Source organism: Caretta caretta, chromosome 18 (assembly GCF_965140235.1).
Source record: "Caretta caretta isolate rCarCar2 chromosome 18, rCarCar1.hap1, whole genome shotgun sequence".
Classification (NCBI taxonomy): domain Eukaryota; kingdom Metazoa; phylum Chordata; order Testudines; family Cheloniidae; genus Caretta; species Caretta caretta.
In genome coordinates, this window is record NC_134223.1 from 15,459,014 (window position 1) to 15,474,779 (window position 15,766).

At 42.2% G+C, this 15,766-nt stretch overlaps 1 protein-coding gene and 1 pseudogene across 2 annotated transcripts in view; one reads left to right on the forward strand and one right to left on the reverse strand.

Moving 5' to 3' along the window:
- Positions 1-3,959: 3,959 nt before the first annotated feature.
- On the reverse strand, positions 3,960-4,057 carry LOC125624561 (U6 spliceosomal RNA; annotated as a pseudogene).
- A 6,908-nt stretch (positions 4,058-10,965) lies between these two features.
- Positions 10,966-15,766, forward strand: part of TTLL10 (tubulin tyrosine ligase like 10) — a 165,165-nt gene continuing 160,364 nt past the window's right edge. For both annotated transcript variants that reach the window (XM_075121039.1, XM_075121040.1), the window contains exon 1: positions 10,966-11,107. The gene's annotated coding sequence lies outside the window, so the exon portion shown is untranslated. The remainder of the gene's footprint in view (positions 11,108-15,766) is intronic.

A 15,766-nucleotide genomic window follows, 5' to 3' on the forward strand; every position in this document is an offset into this window, starting at 1 on the left:
ACAAATGACAGCAACCATTTACAGAAAAGATTATGTGATCAAAGTCAGGATCATTACCTCCCTGATCCATTCTTTGCCCTTGGCTGGCTGATGGGGACACATCAGAAACTCACAGGCTATCTATACAGCAGAAGTTCAGTGGTACTTTGAGGTCTGTGGGAGAAAAGGTTAAGTGAGAGATGTCATGGCCCACAGTTGGTGCTTCAGGGCAATAGGAAGTGAAAATCAGTACCGTTCGCATCAAAAGTTGACAGGTAATAAACCCAGATATGTTTCCTGAAGACTTATAGAGAACCAGGTTGAACACACCTTGTACTTTGTTTGATTGGTTTCATACTTTTGTCTGTGTCTTGTCATGTAATCAGACATCCACCAGAAATATAAACAAGATTCAATTTCATTATTAACCTTGCCTCTCATATCAGACTGGGATCCATCTGATCTGCTACCTGCATCAGCTGCCTTGTTGCTAGAATCTAGTTCTAACCCAGATAATATTGATTCATAGATTCATATATTTCAGGTCCAGAAAGGACCATCTAGTCTGACCTCCTGTAAAACACAGGCCATAGAAATTCACCCAGTAATATCTTCATCAGGCTTATAAATCCTGATTGAGCTACAGCATATCTTTTAGAAAGATATCCCATCTTAATTTAAAGACTTCAAGAGATGGAGAATCCCACTTCCTTAGGTAAATTGCTCCAATAGCTAATTACCTTCTGGTGCCCTCTGAAGCCTGCAAACCGGTCTGAAATATCAGGAGGGCTGTTTCTTATTGCTATCCCTAATATGCATTCCCAATACCTAGCCCAGGGCAATGGGAGGTACCACTGGGCAAATATTTACTTTACAGATTGGGCTAAACAGGATGAAGACACAGAACTATTTCACGATCTAATTGTAGTAAATTATCACATTATACAGGTAGATTGACATAGGAGAGGTTACTTATCTAGTTGCCTTATCTTAATGCATACTCACGAATGGGGTGGGGGCAGAGATAAGGATGAGATGGGAAGGGAGAGGAAGGCTGAAGGGGAAGAGGTCAGATAGCAAAGGGGATGAAAGTGAACGAGCTGATATCTGAATTTCCTGAGTCTTGAGGGTTTAACTGAGCATGCCATTAGCACAGAGATGGGCACTGGTCTGAACACCTGCAAACTTTGGATCTGGAGCCAAACTTTGCAGCTCAGCCTCACCAAAAGTCATGGTAGATTCTCCATAACTGGCTTTTTTAATTTTTAAAGATATGGTGTAGTTCAAAAGGAATTATTCTGGAGAAGTTCTCTGTGTTATACAGGAGATAAGATTAGGTGATCACAAAGGACACTTCTGACCTTGGAATCTGTGAATCTCTAATGAACACAGGCCCTATTTTTTCAGAAATGACTCGTGATTTGTGGGTGCCCAGCTTGAGACCTCTTACACGAGCCTGGTTTCCAGAAAGTGCTGAGCTCTCGTTTGTGAAAATCGGACCCCCCATTAAGGTGTCTCAAATTGGGAACCCACAAACTGAGGCACCAAACATTTATTTCATTGTTATAGCAATGCAAACAATAGGAAGTTTATTGTCTTTCTTGTGTTGTTTTCTCCTTCATTGGAGATCTCTTTCTCCATAAAGGAGCTTTATATCTCTGGACATTAATGGCTCTCTAGTGAGGGCACTGAAACGGGGCTCTATAGATGGATTTGTGACTGTGCTGATTGCTTCTGTGAGGTTTTGTTTTATCCTCTAAATGGATGAGGGCAGGTCAGTGAACCATGTCACAGTTCACATATACTTTTTTTCCTTTGCTGAAGATGGGGTGACCTCTTGTGACTCCGGGCCAAACACATTACTGGGCTAACTCCATTGCATTCAGTGGCGCTACACCAGGGATCAACTTGTCCTTCTGCCTCTTAGCAGGATGGCTGTGATAAGTGATGGAAAATAAATACAAAGAATGTATAGTTGTTATATTAATATATTAATTATTATTTGTATTCTAGTAGTTCTAAACCAGAGGTGGGCAAACTATGGCCCGCGGGCCACATCCGGTCTGCAGGACCATCCTGCCCGGCCCCTGAGCTCCTGGCCCAGGAGGCTAGTCCCCGGCCCCTGCCGCACTGTTCTCCCTCTCCTGCAGCTACACCACCACGTGGGCAGCGGGGCTGTGAGCTCCTGCCGCTCTGAGTGGCATGGTAAGGGGGAGGCGATGGCGCGTGTGCCGCGGTGAGAGGGTTGGATAGGGGACTCGGGAGGGTGGGCAGTCAGGGGACAGGGAGCAGGGAGCGGTTGGATGGGGTAGAGGTGCTGGGGCGGTCAGGGGCCGGAGAACAGGGAGGGTTGGATAGGGCGTGGAAGTCCTGGGGGTCCTGTCAGGGGCTGGGGGGTGTGGATAGGGGTTGGGGCAGTCAGGGGACAGGAGGGGTTGGATAGGGGGTGGGATCCCAGAGGGGGCAGTTTGGGGAGGGGTGTCCCAGGAGGGGGCAGTCAGGGGACAAGGAGCAGGGGGAGTTGGATGGGTCGGGGGTTCTGAGAGGGACAGTCAGGGGGCAGGAAGTGGGAGGGGGCGAATGGGGGCAGGGTCTAGGCTGTTTGGGGGGCACAGCCTTCCGTACCAGGCCCTCCATACAGTTTTGCACCCTGATGTGGCCCTCGAGCCAAAAAGTTTGCCCACCCCTCTTCTAAATGGATCTCAATTCAGATCAGGACGCCATTGTGCCAGGCACTGTACAACACAGTGAGAGACAGTCCCTGCTTCAAAGAGCCTGCAATGTAAATAGATGAAAAGTGGGAGGGGGAAAGAGAGGCGGCTAGCCCAGGCTCACACAGTTGGTCAGTGGCAGAGTTGGGAACAGAACTCAGATCTCCTCAGTTCCAGTACAGTCTTAACCACGAGAGGCGTCTGCCACTCTAAGTCATTTCCTTGGCATAGCGTTGAAATATCTTCACTTTAAAAAATAAAACACTGCAGGGCTTTTACAAACCTTGGGTTGGCTGTTTCACAGCCTGTCTGCCTATGTGCCAATCACCTAAGGCACCTATCACAGTAGTATCTGAGCTACTCATTCTTTTCAAAGAACAAATTCTCATCATAAATACATTTTAGGTCACAGACTCTCTCTTTTTATATTCCTCTCTCATTGGGCAGGTATTTACATGCATAACTTCTGCTAGCTCTGATGAGAGTTACAGGATGTACATACAGTCAATACTCATTTGTTCTGTTGGAAATACAGCGCCTCTCTTGAAAAGGGACTGGCCACATGCTCAGGGATCAGAATAAGTTTTCTCACAGGTCTCACACTACAATGAATGGGAGATGTGAACTCTTGCATCTCCTGTTCCACGACATTTTGATGCTTTTTTCAGCCATTTGGTCACCCTATTCTTCCAGTGGATGTAGAACTAATGGGCTATACGTTCAGCTGGTGTAAGGCAACATCACTCCATTGAAGTCAATGGAACTACACAGATTGACACTGGCTGAGGATTTGGCCCAACACGGATTGTAGGTAAAGTCTATCTTCTGTAGTCTGCTTGAGTTCAGTTACAGATACTCTGAGCTGTTCAACTGTAGCTAGAAACTTGTAAAAAGTGTTATGTAGCCATTTTGCATTGTGGTTGCATTGGGGTTGTCCTGGTATCTTGGTTGCAGAGCAATGGTGTCACACATTTAACAGAATAGGAAACTACAGCCCTCTGTAAAATTTCAGGGGATTTGCAGATTCAGTGTGGATTTTAGAGGGTTCTTAATCATTTGAATTTGCAGACATAATGAGAAGCTCTAAGCTGGACTGTATGCACAGCGACACAGAGAGCCTTGAAGTATCAATGACACATTTTCTAGCAAACTTGCTAATAAAATGGAGAAACAAGAAAAAGGGTTGTGTGTGAAGGAGTGTGCCAGCTGATCATAGCTAAGGAAGGGAGTGATTGGTTTGCTGAGTGTAGTCTGCACTGCAAAAGAGATGACTTAGGTGTGGTCTTCTCCAAATTTGCTTGTCAACCTTGCGCAGGGGCCATACTAATCTTCTCTGTATCGTTCCAATTTTAGTATATGTGCTGCTCCAGTGAGGCTTTTTTGTCCATCTGGTCCCTTGTTTCATTCGGATGCAAATTGCCAGCGATATCTGAGCCTGGCCTTCGCCGCCATACTATCCATTCTCTAACAAGGCTTTCTTGAGACAGTGATTAAGCTAAAAGATAGGTCCTCTGTGTTGACAGCCCTATGATTTTTGCATCCTTCCCGCCTCTCATCTCACACTTCTACTCCCTCCTTTCTCAGCAGAAGCACAACTTTACCTTCCGCTTTCGCCTGTGTGGGCATACAGATTTAGGATGAAGTGGGCTGTAGCCCACGAAAGCTTATGCTCTAATAAATTTATTAGTCTCTAAGGTGCCACAAGTACTCCTGTTCTTTTTGTGAATACAGACTAACACGGCTGCTACTCTGAAACCAGATTTAGGTCAGGCAGTGCCCTTCTTGTGTTGACCACTCAGGGGCACCAGAGTTCAAGGCACATTGCCCTCTTTGTGTCCAGAAAAAGCCTGAAAACCCAGGAGGTGCTAGATAAAATGGGGGGGGAAGTTATGTGACATTTTATTTAGTGTATTGGCTTATTCCGCTCACCGTGTTTCTGAGAGCTTTCTGGGTGAACACCCTGACAAGTTGGTAGAGGCAAGTTACAAAACTAAGTGGGCAAAATGTATCTCAAGAGCCATTCCAGTGAGATGAATTTAACCCATTGTCATTTATCAGGATGTCTTTCCCCCAAAGTCTTTATTGTCTGGCTTGCAGCATTAACTTTCTTTGATAACAAGAAACAAAAGACCCTGCTTGGAGTGCAGCCAAAACAGTCCCTTCTCCTTTTGATGTCACACGCTGCTTCAGAGGATATGTTTTCCTCAAGCTTCCTGATTTACTCATGATCAACTAACTGGGTGTCCCCCTCCCCCACCCTTTTCTCATTACCCCCATCATTCTGCAACTGCTGGAGACTAGAGCAGGGATTTAACACTTTGCCTGCTGCTGCCTGCAAAAGGCATTTGGACCCTGTCAGGAATCATTATTATTTGCTTGAAAAAGTGTTCCTTTATGAAAAAGAATGAATAAAGCTTCTTCCCCCAGAGCAAGTTAGGATCAGATCTTGATTGTTATACTTAAAACTATGGGCCAAATCCTGAAAGGTTCTGAGCACCATCAACTGGAGTTCAGGAGGAACTGTGTGTGCTGAACTCATCGAAGGATCAAACTGGTATTTCTTGAGTAGTTTAGCATGTGTCATGTGTCAAGCCAGTCCTGGATTCCAACGTGCAGATGAACCAGAGAGAGGCAGCTTGGCTCAATGGATAAGGCACGGAGGCCTGGCAGTCAGGATGCCTGCATTCTATTCTGGGCTCTGCCTCAGAGTCACTTCCCCATCCCTTGCACCCTTTGTCTCATCTACTTACATTCTAGGTTCATATTACCTATTTTTAAAAAGGGGAACAAAGAGGACTCAGAGAACTATAAACCAGCCAGCCTAACATCCATCAAGATACTGGAACAAATTATTAAGTAATCAGTTTGTAAGCACCTACAGGATAATAGGGTTATAAGGAATAACCAACACTGATTTGTCAAGAGCGAATGCCAGGCCAACCTAATTTCCTTCTTTGATAGGGTTATTGGCCTCGTGGCTGGGGAGAAGCTGTAGACATGAAGTATCTTGATTTTAGTAAGGCTTTTGACAGAGTCCCCATGACATTCTCATAAGAAAACTAGGGAAATGTGATCTAGATGAAATTACTATATGGTGGGTGCAAAACTGGTTGAAAGACTCAGAGTAATTATCAAACTGGGGGTCATATCTAGTGGGGTCCTGCAGAGGTCTGTCCTGGGTCTGGTCTTATTCAATATTTTCATTAATGACTTGGATAATGGAGCGGAGAGTATGCTTATAAAATGTGTAGATGACACCAAGCTGTGAGGGGTTGCTAGCACATTGGAGGACAGGATTAGAATTCAAAATGACCTTGATAAATTGGAAACTTGGTCTGAAATCAACAAGATGAAATTCAGTAAAGACAAATACAAAGTACTACACTTATGAAGGGAAAATCAAATGCACAGCAATAGGGAATAACTGGCTAGGTGGTAGCATTGCAGAAAAGGATCGGGGGCTACAATGGATCACACCTGAATGTGAGTTGACAACGTGATGCAGGACAAGCAGTGGTGGCCCAAAACATTTTGGCACCTGAGGCAGGGAGCTCAAATGATGCCCCCATGCTCCCTCGCTTGGGCCAAAACTTTGAAACTCTGGGTCCTAGTGGCGCCCCCGCATAGTCTGGCACCTGAGGCGGCCGCCTCAGTTTGCTTCATGGTAAGGCCAGCCCTGAGGACAAGAAGTAATTGGCTTAGGTTTTAGTTAGATATTATGAAAAACTTTCTAACTCTAAGCTCTGGAATAGGCTTCCAAGGGAAGTTGTAGAATCCCCATAACTGGAGGTTTTAAAGAACAGGTTAGACAAACACCTGTCTGGGGTGATCTAGGTATATTTGGCCTCTTCTCAGCAGGGGAGGCTGTACTAGATGACCTCTTGAAGTCCCTTCCCGCCCTGATTCTATGAATTTGTGTATGTACAGTGCCTAGCATAACAGGGCCCTCTTCTTGATTGGGGCCACTAGGTGCTACTGGAATACATATAATAATAATAATAATAATTAATAATTAATAAATAACCAGGTGGAACATTCCAAATGTAAAAGATATGGCTACTTCTAAACCTCTGCTATAACAGCACCATCACTTACAGACAGAACCCTGCCTCCACCACCGCTCCTTAGCACTGGCAGCTGTCACTTTATAACTGCCTCTTCTGTGCTAATAAGGCTTTGGAAGGCAGGTTCGTTAACACACTGACTGCCAGGGTGTGCTTTAACGAGCCTTTCTCAGCACTTCCTGTCTTATGTGGAGCACGATAAGCACAAAAGGTCCCCACAAAGTTGTTATAAATCATATTTTATTGATGCACTTTTTCATTTAAAAGGGCTGCCTGAGCTGCAATATGTTTGCCTTGGTTTGCTCTGGAGGAGGTGGCATTGTATAATGAGTGTGCTGCAAGGTTATTTTGCATCCTCATAGGTGATATGGGATTTGGTGATTCTTTGGGGATAGATTGTCCTCTTGAGGAAAGTGGCTTTAGCATGGGTTGAAACTGCCTGGCAATAACTTCACCAGCTCGTTGGTCTTGCCCCAAAGGGCATTTATTTCCATTTGTTGTAAATTTTAACAGATAACAGGAAGCAGGGTTTAGGAGGTTTGTAATTTGGGGATTAAAGCTGACAATGTTAAAAGGAAGGGTTACTGTTTACATAGCTGGTTCCCACAATGAACATTTGTGTGCCTCTTTGTGTGGGTGGAGGTATGACAGAAAGATATTGTGTTTTATTTTTTGTTATGAATGCTAAGAGGAAACTCAAAGGCAATGACATCTAATGCAATTCTAGGTTGCATCAGGCAAGGTATTTCCAGTAGAGATAGGGAAGTGTTACTGTCATAATAGAAGGCACTGGTGAGACCTCTTCTGGAATACTGTGTGCAATTCTGTTCTCCCAGGTTTAAGAAAGATGAATTCAAACTGGAACAGGTACAGAGAAAGGCTGCTAGGTTCTCCATTCCTCTGATCATCCTATCTTATGACAGGAGACTTAAGGAGCTTGGCTTGTTTAGCCTAACAAAACGAAGGCAGAGGGAAGATATGATTGCTCTCTATAAATACATCAGAGGGATAAACCCCAGGGAGAGAGAGGAGTTATTTGAGTTAAGGCACAAGAACACATGGATATAAACTGGCCATCAGTAAGTTTAGGCTTGAAATTAGACAATGGTTTCTAACCATCAGAGGAGTGAAGTTCTGGAACAGTCTTCCAAGGGGAGTCAGGGTGGGGCAGTAAAAAACCTAACATGGTTTAAGACTTGAGCTTGATAAATTTATGGAAGGGATGGTATGATGAGATTGCCTACAAGAGCACTTGACTCATTCATGACTGGAGATAGGACACTAGAAGAGGTGGGCTCTGAGTTACTATAGAAAATTCTTTCCCAGGTATCTGACTGGTGGGTCTGATTCATATGCTCATGGGCTAACTGATCTCCCATATTTGCAGTCGGGAAGGAATTTTCCCCCAGGTCAGATTGGCAGAGACCCTGGCGGGTTTTCACCTTCCTCTGCAGCGTAGGGCATGGGTCATTTGCTAGTTTGAACTAGAATAAATGGTGGATTCTTTGTAACTTGAAGTCTTTAAATCAAGATTTGAGGACTTCAGTAACTCAGGCAGCAGTCATGGGCCTACACAGGAGTGGGTGGGTGAGGTTTAGGGGTGCCAACCCTCCAGGATTGTCCTGGAGTCTCCAGGAATTAAAGATTATGTCACATAATGAAACCTCCAGGAATACATCCAACCAAAATTGGCAATCCTAGTGAGGTTCTGTGGTCTGCAATGTGCAGGAGGGCAGACTAGATTATCATGAAGGTTCCTTCTGACCTTAAAGTTTTTGAGTACAGAGTTCTATGGTCAAGTTATGATGGTTCCATTAGTCCTATATTTGTGGAAATTTTGTAAAAATGGTAAATTCCTGTATTCTCCTGTTTTATTTTGTAATCTCCTGCATCTTGATCAAATCTTGTTCTCCTGTGTACCTTAAACATTATAAGGAAAAAGTTATGTGTAGCTGTCACTGATGACATTTTCCAGGTATCAATATGGACCTGTTTCTGACCTCCTTTAAGGTGTGATCCAAAGCCCTTTGAAGACAATGAGAATCTTTCCATTGGCTTCAGTGGTGTTTGGATTAAGCCCTCACATGCAATTTATATTGATTGATTTCACTGGAGTTGCTCCTGTTATACCCTAGTGTCACTGAGATCAGAATCCAGCCCCATATGTTTTATTGCATTGCAAGAGCTATATGTTTCAATATGTGTGTCATGATATATAACAAATTCAATATCCATCCATTCCTAGCAGCATGCAACACTTAGAGACATATTTTTGGCACCAGCCACCATTTTTGCTAACCTGCTTTTTGGCATGCAACTGATGGTGCCCACAAAAAATCTGTGCCCATTTGATATGCACAAATACCTATTAGCATATGTAAAATGGATGTGTGCCTAATTTTGCAGGTGCAGGTATCTGTGTGCACAAATGTGGGTATGTAGAAGTGGAGTTAAGTTTGGACCTAAATTAATGGACAGGATCTCTTTAAGTTGGTATGTTTCTCTTCTCATGCAATGTATCTGGCTACTTGATTCCCAGTTCACACATATGCAAACTCATGACAGAAGGCAGGTGCACCTCGTGTTTCATCCTACTAGATCGTGCACATTGTATGGTCTTTGTACAAAGCCAGATGAGTTCAAAACCAGAGGGATTTTTGTTTGATTTCTTTCTGACAAACCCAAAGGCCTAATTAAATTTACTTTACTGGTCTAGCATTATGTGATCATCATGAAGAGAGTAATTTTAAATAGATATTTTAATGGGACTTTAATTGTAATTGTTGAGCACCTGCAGAGTACTAGCCCTAGAGCTTTCAGTGTGGAAAAAGCCAAGTGATAACTTGAATTTAAGTAACAATGAAACATACACTAACAACAACATAATGCATTATGAAAAGTCCAAGCTTTTGCAATCAGGCCCTGTTGGCATTTTTATTGTGTCAGGTTTGTGGGGAGTGTGTGTGTGTGTGTGTGCATTACACAGTAGGGGTTAGTTTTTGAATCAGGTTTTGTTTTCAAAATAAGCTTAAATTAGCAAAAGGAATCATAAAAGTTATTTAGAGGCAAAGAAATGTGGTGATGATTAAATAAGAAATTTAGAAATACCTGAATAAAATATTCTCTTGTTCTTTTGATGCAGACATTAGATTGTGTCTCATTCATCATCATAGTAGGGAATTGATTGTTGTGTTGGAAAAGTGTAATTGAGGAGCAGCATGGGATAGGGAAATGAGCATGGGACCGGGAGTCAGGAGATCTGGGTTTTAGTTGATGCTCTCCCACTGGCTTGCTGAGTGAGCTAAAGAAACAATCACCTAACTTCTGTATCTCAGTATTTCTATCTGCTAACCAGGATGATCTTACTTATCTACCTTACCAGAGGAAGATTTTTCAAGGCACAGAGAGGAGTTAGGCATCCAACTCCCGTTGACTTTCAATGGGAATTGGGTACTTAGCTGTTTTTTTGTGCCTCTGAAAATCTACTTCATAAATGCTTTTGTATTGTTAATATTTGTAAATGTGCTTGGAAGATTAAATGTGTTATATACAGCAAGGACTTATTAATGCAATAATTTCACTATATTATTATTTATTTAGAGAGGCAGCATTGTCCAGTGGATAGGACATTGGACTAGGATTTGGGGACCTGGGTTCTACATCAGGCTTTGCCACTGACCTGACATGTAACCTTGGGCAAGTCACTTCACCTCTCTGTAACTTTTATTCTCCTCCCACACTTTGTATATTGTATAGAGCAGGTGTTTGTACAGCACCTAGCATAGAGGGGCCCAGTTCTCAGTACAAATAATAATAAAAAATTCATTGTAAGTGCTAAGTGTTATTATCTTTTATAAATTTTAAGTGGGTATTTTATTCGCAGCAAATCCGTGAAACCAATAACACTGAATGATGACTGAGAATTCCCACAATAATTTATATTTCTTAAAAGCAAAAATCTTTTATGTTATATTTTTTCTATTTATTGTCCCTGCAAAGTAATCCTTCTGTGATAGCTACTTATTTCTGGGGGTTGTCAGGGAGGTGAAGAGTGATACATTTCCCCCTTTATTTTAGGAGTCCTCTTTGTGTGAAGCATTTAACTGAACAGACAATACGTGCAAGACCCTGTTTTTCCTCCCAGAGCTGAAGTTAAAAATTATTCAATGTAAAATTCCTGGCCTGTGAAACAGAGGCTCCGTACTGTACCAGGCAAAGATTTTCACCAGCATTCTCTTGCTTAGCCAAGGCTGAGATAACAGACACTGTAAAGCACTTGCTGGAATAAATCTACTCTTCTGAGATTCCATCGGGGTGTTCATCTTCCACCTTGTTTTTCCTTTGCTTAATAAGGTATTGCCTAAACTTACGGTTGATATTTGAATCGACTTTTTTATTAATATGATCAAGACTAAGTGAAACTCAATCTTATTTTTGTTTGTTTGCATTTAAATGTCAAGAAAGACTGCAAAGAACAAGTAAGTGGTAGATTGATTTTTTTTTTAAAGCAAGGTTGCTTTCAAGCCAAAGAGTAATTGTACTTTGCAGTGTATAGTGGGAGTTTTGAAAAATGTTTAGGGGCCAAAAGTGTGAAATTACTGCACTTTATGTACGACTTTCAGGTTCAATGAAATAAGGCTGAATTCTAAGGAAGTCTTTGTGATCCAAGACAATGAGCTTGATGCACTGATTAGTGGTGTAGCGGTTCTGATCACTGGCCTTTGTGTATAAAAACCCAGCCAGAAGTTTCTTCCTGGGTTTCCGATCAGTTCTAGAAGGGGTCAGGGACTGTGACGCTTTTCAGAAACAGCCGAGGAGTCACCCTCCTAGGAAACAGAAGGAAAGGAGTGGAGTGGTTTTTACAACAATATGTTGTTTAAACTAGAATTGATCTGTAACAGGTATTGATTATAATCAAACCTTTGCTATTTACTTTGAAGTGACATGATCCTCCAGCATCAGCTTATTACCATAGTAATCAGTCACCCTGTGAAATCACCTCCTGTTCAGCGTGGTCCTACATTTCTGGTATGAAAGTATTAGCTGAGAACCCTTGAGCTTTCTATTGCTGCACATATTTTTGGATGGGGATATGCAGCGCATCCTACAACAGAGGCTAATTTAGCATCCACATTCTGTTCTCTTCATCTGAAAGGTAATAAAACAAGAAACGTGGTCGGATGGAGGGGTTTGGTACATTTCTAAACCAGGTGAACAATAAAAATTTTGGAGCATCTAATCCTTATAGATGTTTCCAAGTTTCCATCTGGAAACCAAGCACTGTTACTGATTTACCAAACATTTCTCTTCTTTCTGGGACATTTTCATTTGGCTATTCCAGTTATCATGGTGAGGTGAGGCCGTCAAAGAGAAACATCAAAAACTACCAAATCCAAATAACTTTCTAGGTGGGCAAAACCCAGATAAAAATGATAACTTGATGGAAGAAATGAATCTGAATGCACAGAGCCTGAAAATATAAGGACTTAAAGGGACAGATCCCCAGTGGGTGTAAATTGGTGTTGTTCCATTGAGGAATCTTGCCCACAAGGTTTAATTTAAGTAATTTGAAAAATAAACACAACATTATATTAATTTTAAAATGACCTACAGTAAGTTGTAGGAATGACTGCATTTTACTTCATAAATATATCGTGGGAAATTTTCAGAAGGCTGAGGCCCTGCCTCCCTCTTTTTGGGAGCAATTCACACTTGCAAAATTGGTGCCTTCTATTTTGAATTTGCAAATTGAATGGTAGGCACTAATCTGATTACCCATGCCTCTTGACTTGCACTCTCATTCAGGAACTTAAGGGCATGAGTATTCCAATTTGTTCCCACAACTGAAGGCATGATCCAGAATTGAGGAACAGCTTTTGTGGGTGCAAATCATAACAGCTAAAAAGATGCCACCCCTATTGAGCATTTATCCTCTTATTAATTAGTTATTGCATATATTCATTATGTGGATTAAAAAAAAAGAAGAATGTAGGAGATGTTGTGCGAGGTTTCTAGGGCTCTTTCAATTCCCATTCTATTAGAAATGTTTCCTAAAATTCTTATGCTCTTGGTACTTTCAGTAGCATTTCTAGACAGGCTGTGTCACAATCTAACACTGTGCTACGTGACCTACCTTCCAGCATGCCATGTGCATGTTAATAGTGATTATCATGAGTAAAACAGGGACAGTAGCACCTAGGGTAGCACACCAGAGGTTTCATCTTCTTTGTTTCCACCAGGACCTTCTTTAGTTTGTTACAATATGCCAGTTTCAGTGCTGGTGTATGTGATCAAAGCTTTATTAAAGACAAAGGAGTTGCACCTGTTCAGACCATGACTGAATTTGACCTAGTAAGTTTGTTATCAACTCTTTTTAATCAAACACCTCCTAGTGTTCAGGACTCTTTATAATCATGTTAACATTTCAGCTAGGGCCTGCTCCAAAGCCCATTGAAGTCAATGGAAAGAGCCCACCGACTTCCGTGGGCTGTGGATGAGGATTTAGATGACTATCTGCAGCCTTTTCTTTTTCTTTTTACAAAAGATGTGAGATATTTTGTTCCCTGCCTCCAGTGGGAAAGATATTTATAACCGTCATCTTATCCAGCAGTGACAGCTGAAATGAGCGAATATTTCATGAAAGGATTTTGCCCTTTCAGAAGAATGTTCTCAAATCACATATTGCCGCACTGCAACCTTGCTGTGCACTTGTTCTTCCTGTGAAAAGGAAATATATTCCTGTCAGATGCTTTTGCTGGACTGGTATGTGCACATACATACTCTTAACATAGTAAATATACTGACATTAGTCACAGATTCCTTTCTTGTTGATGGGATGTTGATTATATGTCCTATAAATTTATGAGATAACCTGTCCCTGCTTCTCTCTCTCGTTCTCTGTCTCTTCTTAATCCATCATTGATGGTAGAATTCGGATGGTTTTCCAAACTCGAGGATTTATACTGTTGCTAGATTTTTCTGATATATATCCTGAAAGTTTAATTGGTCCTAGGCCAGAGTGATTGCCATCAGTTAAATTTTGTGCATGAGTGTGTGTGTTAATCTCTGACACCATATTTGCAACTCTGACCCTACATGTGCAATTCTGCCCCATTTCCATATGTACATCTCTCTCCCTCTCTCTTTCTCTTTGTCCTCAAAGAGGTACTCTTTCTTCTTGATCCTCAGTACTGGACATCTCGCCACCTAACTCCACAGGCCAAGGAAGGTTGGATCCCTTCAAAGCTCATCCATGCTGCTCTTTTTTTGATTTCTTTGGCTTTCTGAGATGTAGCTCAAGGCATGACTCCTCCAGGGTATTATATGCTGCCTTCATAGAGTCCCCTGGGCATCAACAGTTCCGTGTTATGAACATCTGATTTGGGGCTGTTGCTCAAATTAACAAGTTTCAAGCAGAGTATCAGCAGTGGAAGCAGAGATAGTGAATTTATCTTCCTATAAACCTAGTTTTAGTAGCAGTTGGTATAGAAATATAGGAAATATTGTCACATTCTTAGCATATACAACTGTAAAACAAGTGTTCTGGATTCAATTCCTGGATCTGTAGCTGACTTGCAATATGAGTATGTGCATGCAGTATGAGGAAATTTTCTAAGACTCAGTTTCCCCATCCATAAATTGGTCATAATACTCACTACACAGGGCTGTCATGAGGCTTATTTACAGTGTTCAAAGTGCTTTGAGAAATCTGGATGGAAAGCTCAGTATAACTTCAATGTACTATTTTTAATACTAGATTATGATTTTATTAGACTATACAAGCACAGGATTAGAAAGAGTGCTGCCATTTAGTGAACACAATGTGTTAGATTCTGATCTCAGCTACACTGGTGTCATTTAGGAATAAATCCATCATATTCCTTGGCATTACACCTGGGTTGAATTTAGCCCAATGTCACAATCTGAAGCACTGAAGGACCTGATCCTGAATTCAGTGGGTCTTTCCGTTGAATTCAGTGGGCTTTGGATCAGGCCCTAAATGAAGATTTTAAAAACTAGGATTTCTAGGGTTAGAAAATCCACAGTTTGAGCCTTTGAGTTGTCATTTGTGTGGGCTGAAAGGGAATGGAAGTTTTCCTGGGGATAAAAGGCATCTTGTTGTTAGCTTTTATTATGACCATTGTACTTTCTTGGGGAAGCAGAAAGGGGTTGGTTATTAGAAGCAAATGTTGCTGTTTGCTCCCAACAAAATCAGCCTGATTACACTTTAACTGACCAAATTTTGCACTCAAAGCCAGCGAGACAAACTCTCATGATAACATTTGACACCCTGTCACTCAGGGTAGCTCCAATATGCACCATTAGGTGGTTGTATGACAAGCAGCTCTTAAAGGTAGAATGCCCTTGTTTGCTTGAGACAAGAATTGCTGCTTGTTATCCTAGATGCAGAGGATAGGAGTTTTTGATCCCATAATCATGTACAATTCATTAAAGTCTATGGGCATTGGGTGCCTAACTCCCTTAGGCCCCTTTGACTATCCCAGCCTATTTTGCTCAGTCCTTCATAGTAACTGAGGCAGATCATTTTACTCTATAATCTGGAGCTGTATCTATGTGCAGGAAGATAGCCGTGACCTAGGGCTTGTCTACACTGGCAATTTACAGGGGTGCAACTTTCTCTCTCAGGGGCGTGAAAAAACACCCCCCTCAGTGCAGCAAGTTTCAGCGCAGTAAATTGCCAGTGTAGACAGTGCACCAGCACTGGGAGCTGCGCCCCTCATGGAGGTGGGTTTTTTAGAGCTCTCTCCCAGCGCTCTGCCGCGACAACACAAGCCATGTTAAAGCATTGCTGCGGTAGCGCTTTAGCTTTGCCAGTGTAGACTAACCCCAGTGTCTTCATTTACTCTTTTTGGGATAGCAGAGAGTGTGTGTGTACGCACCTTACAACCAGACTAACAGTTAGTCAAGCCCCAAACAAGAGAAGGGATCCAATCCCCCAGACGTGGGGGAATAGCACAGGATTCGACTCCCACTGCAGTCTCATTGCCAGAG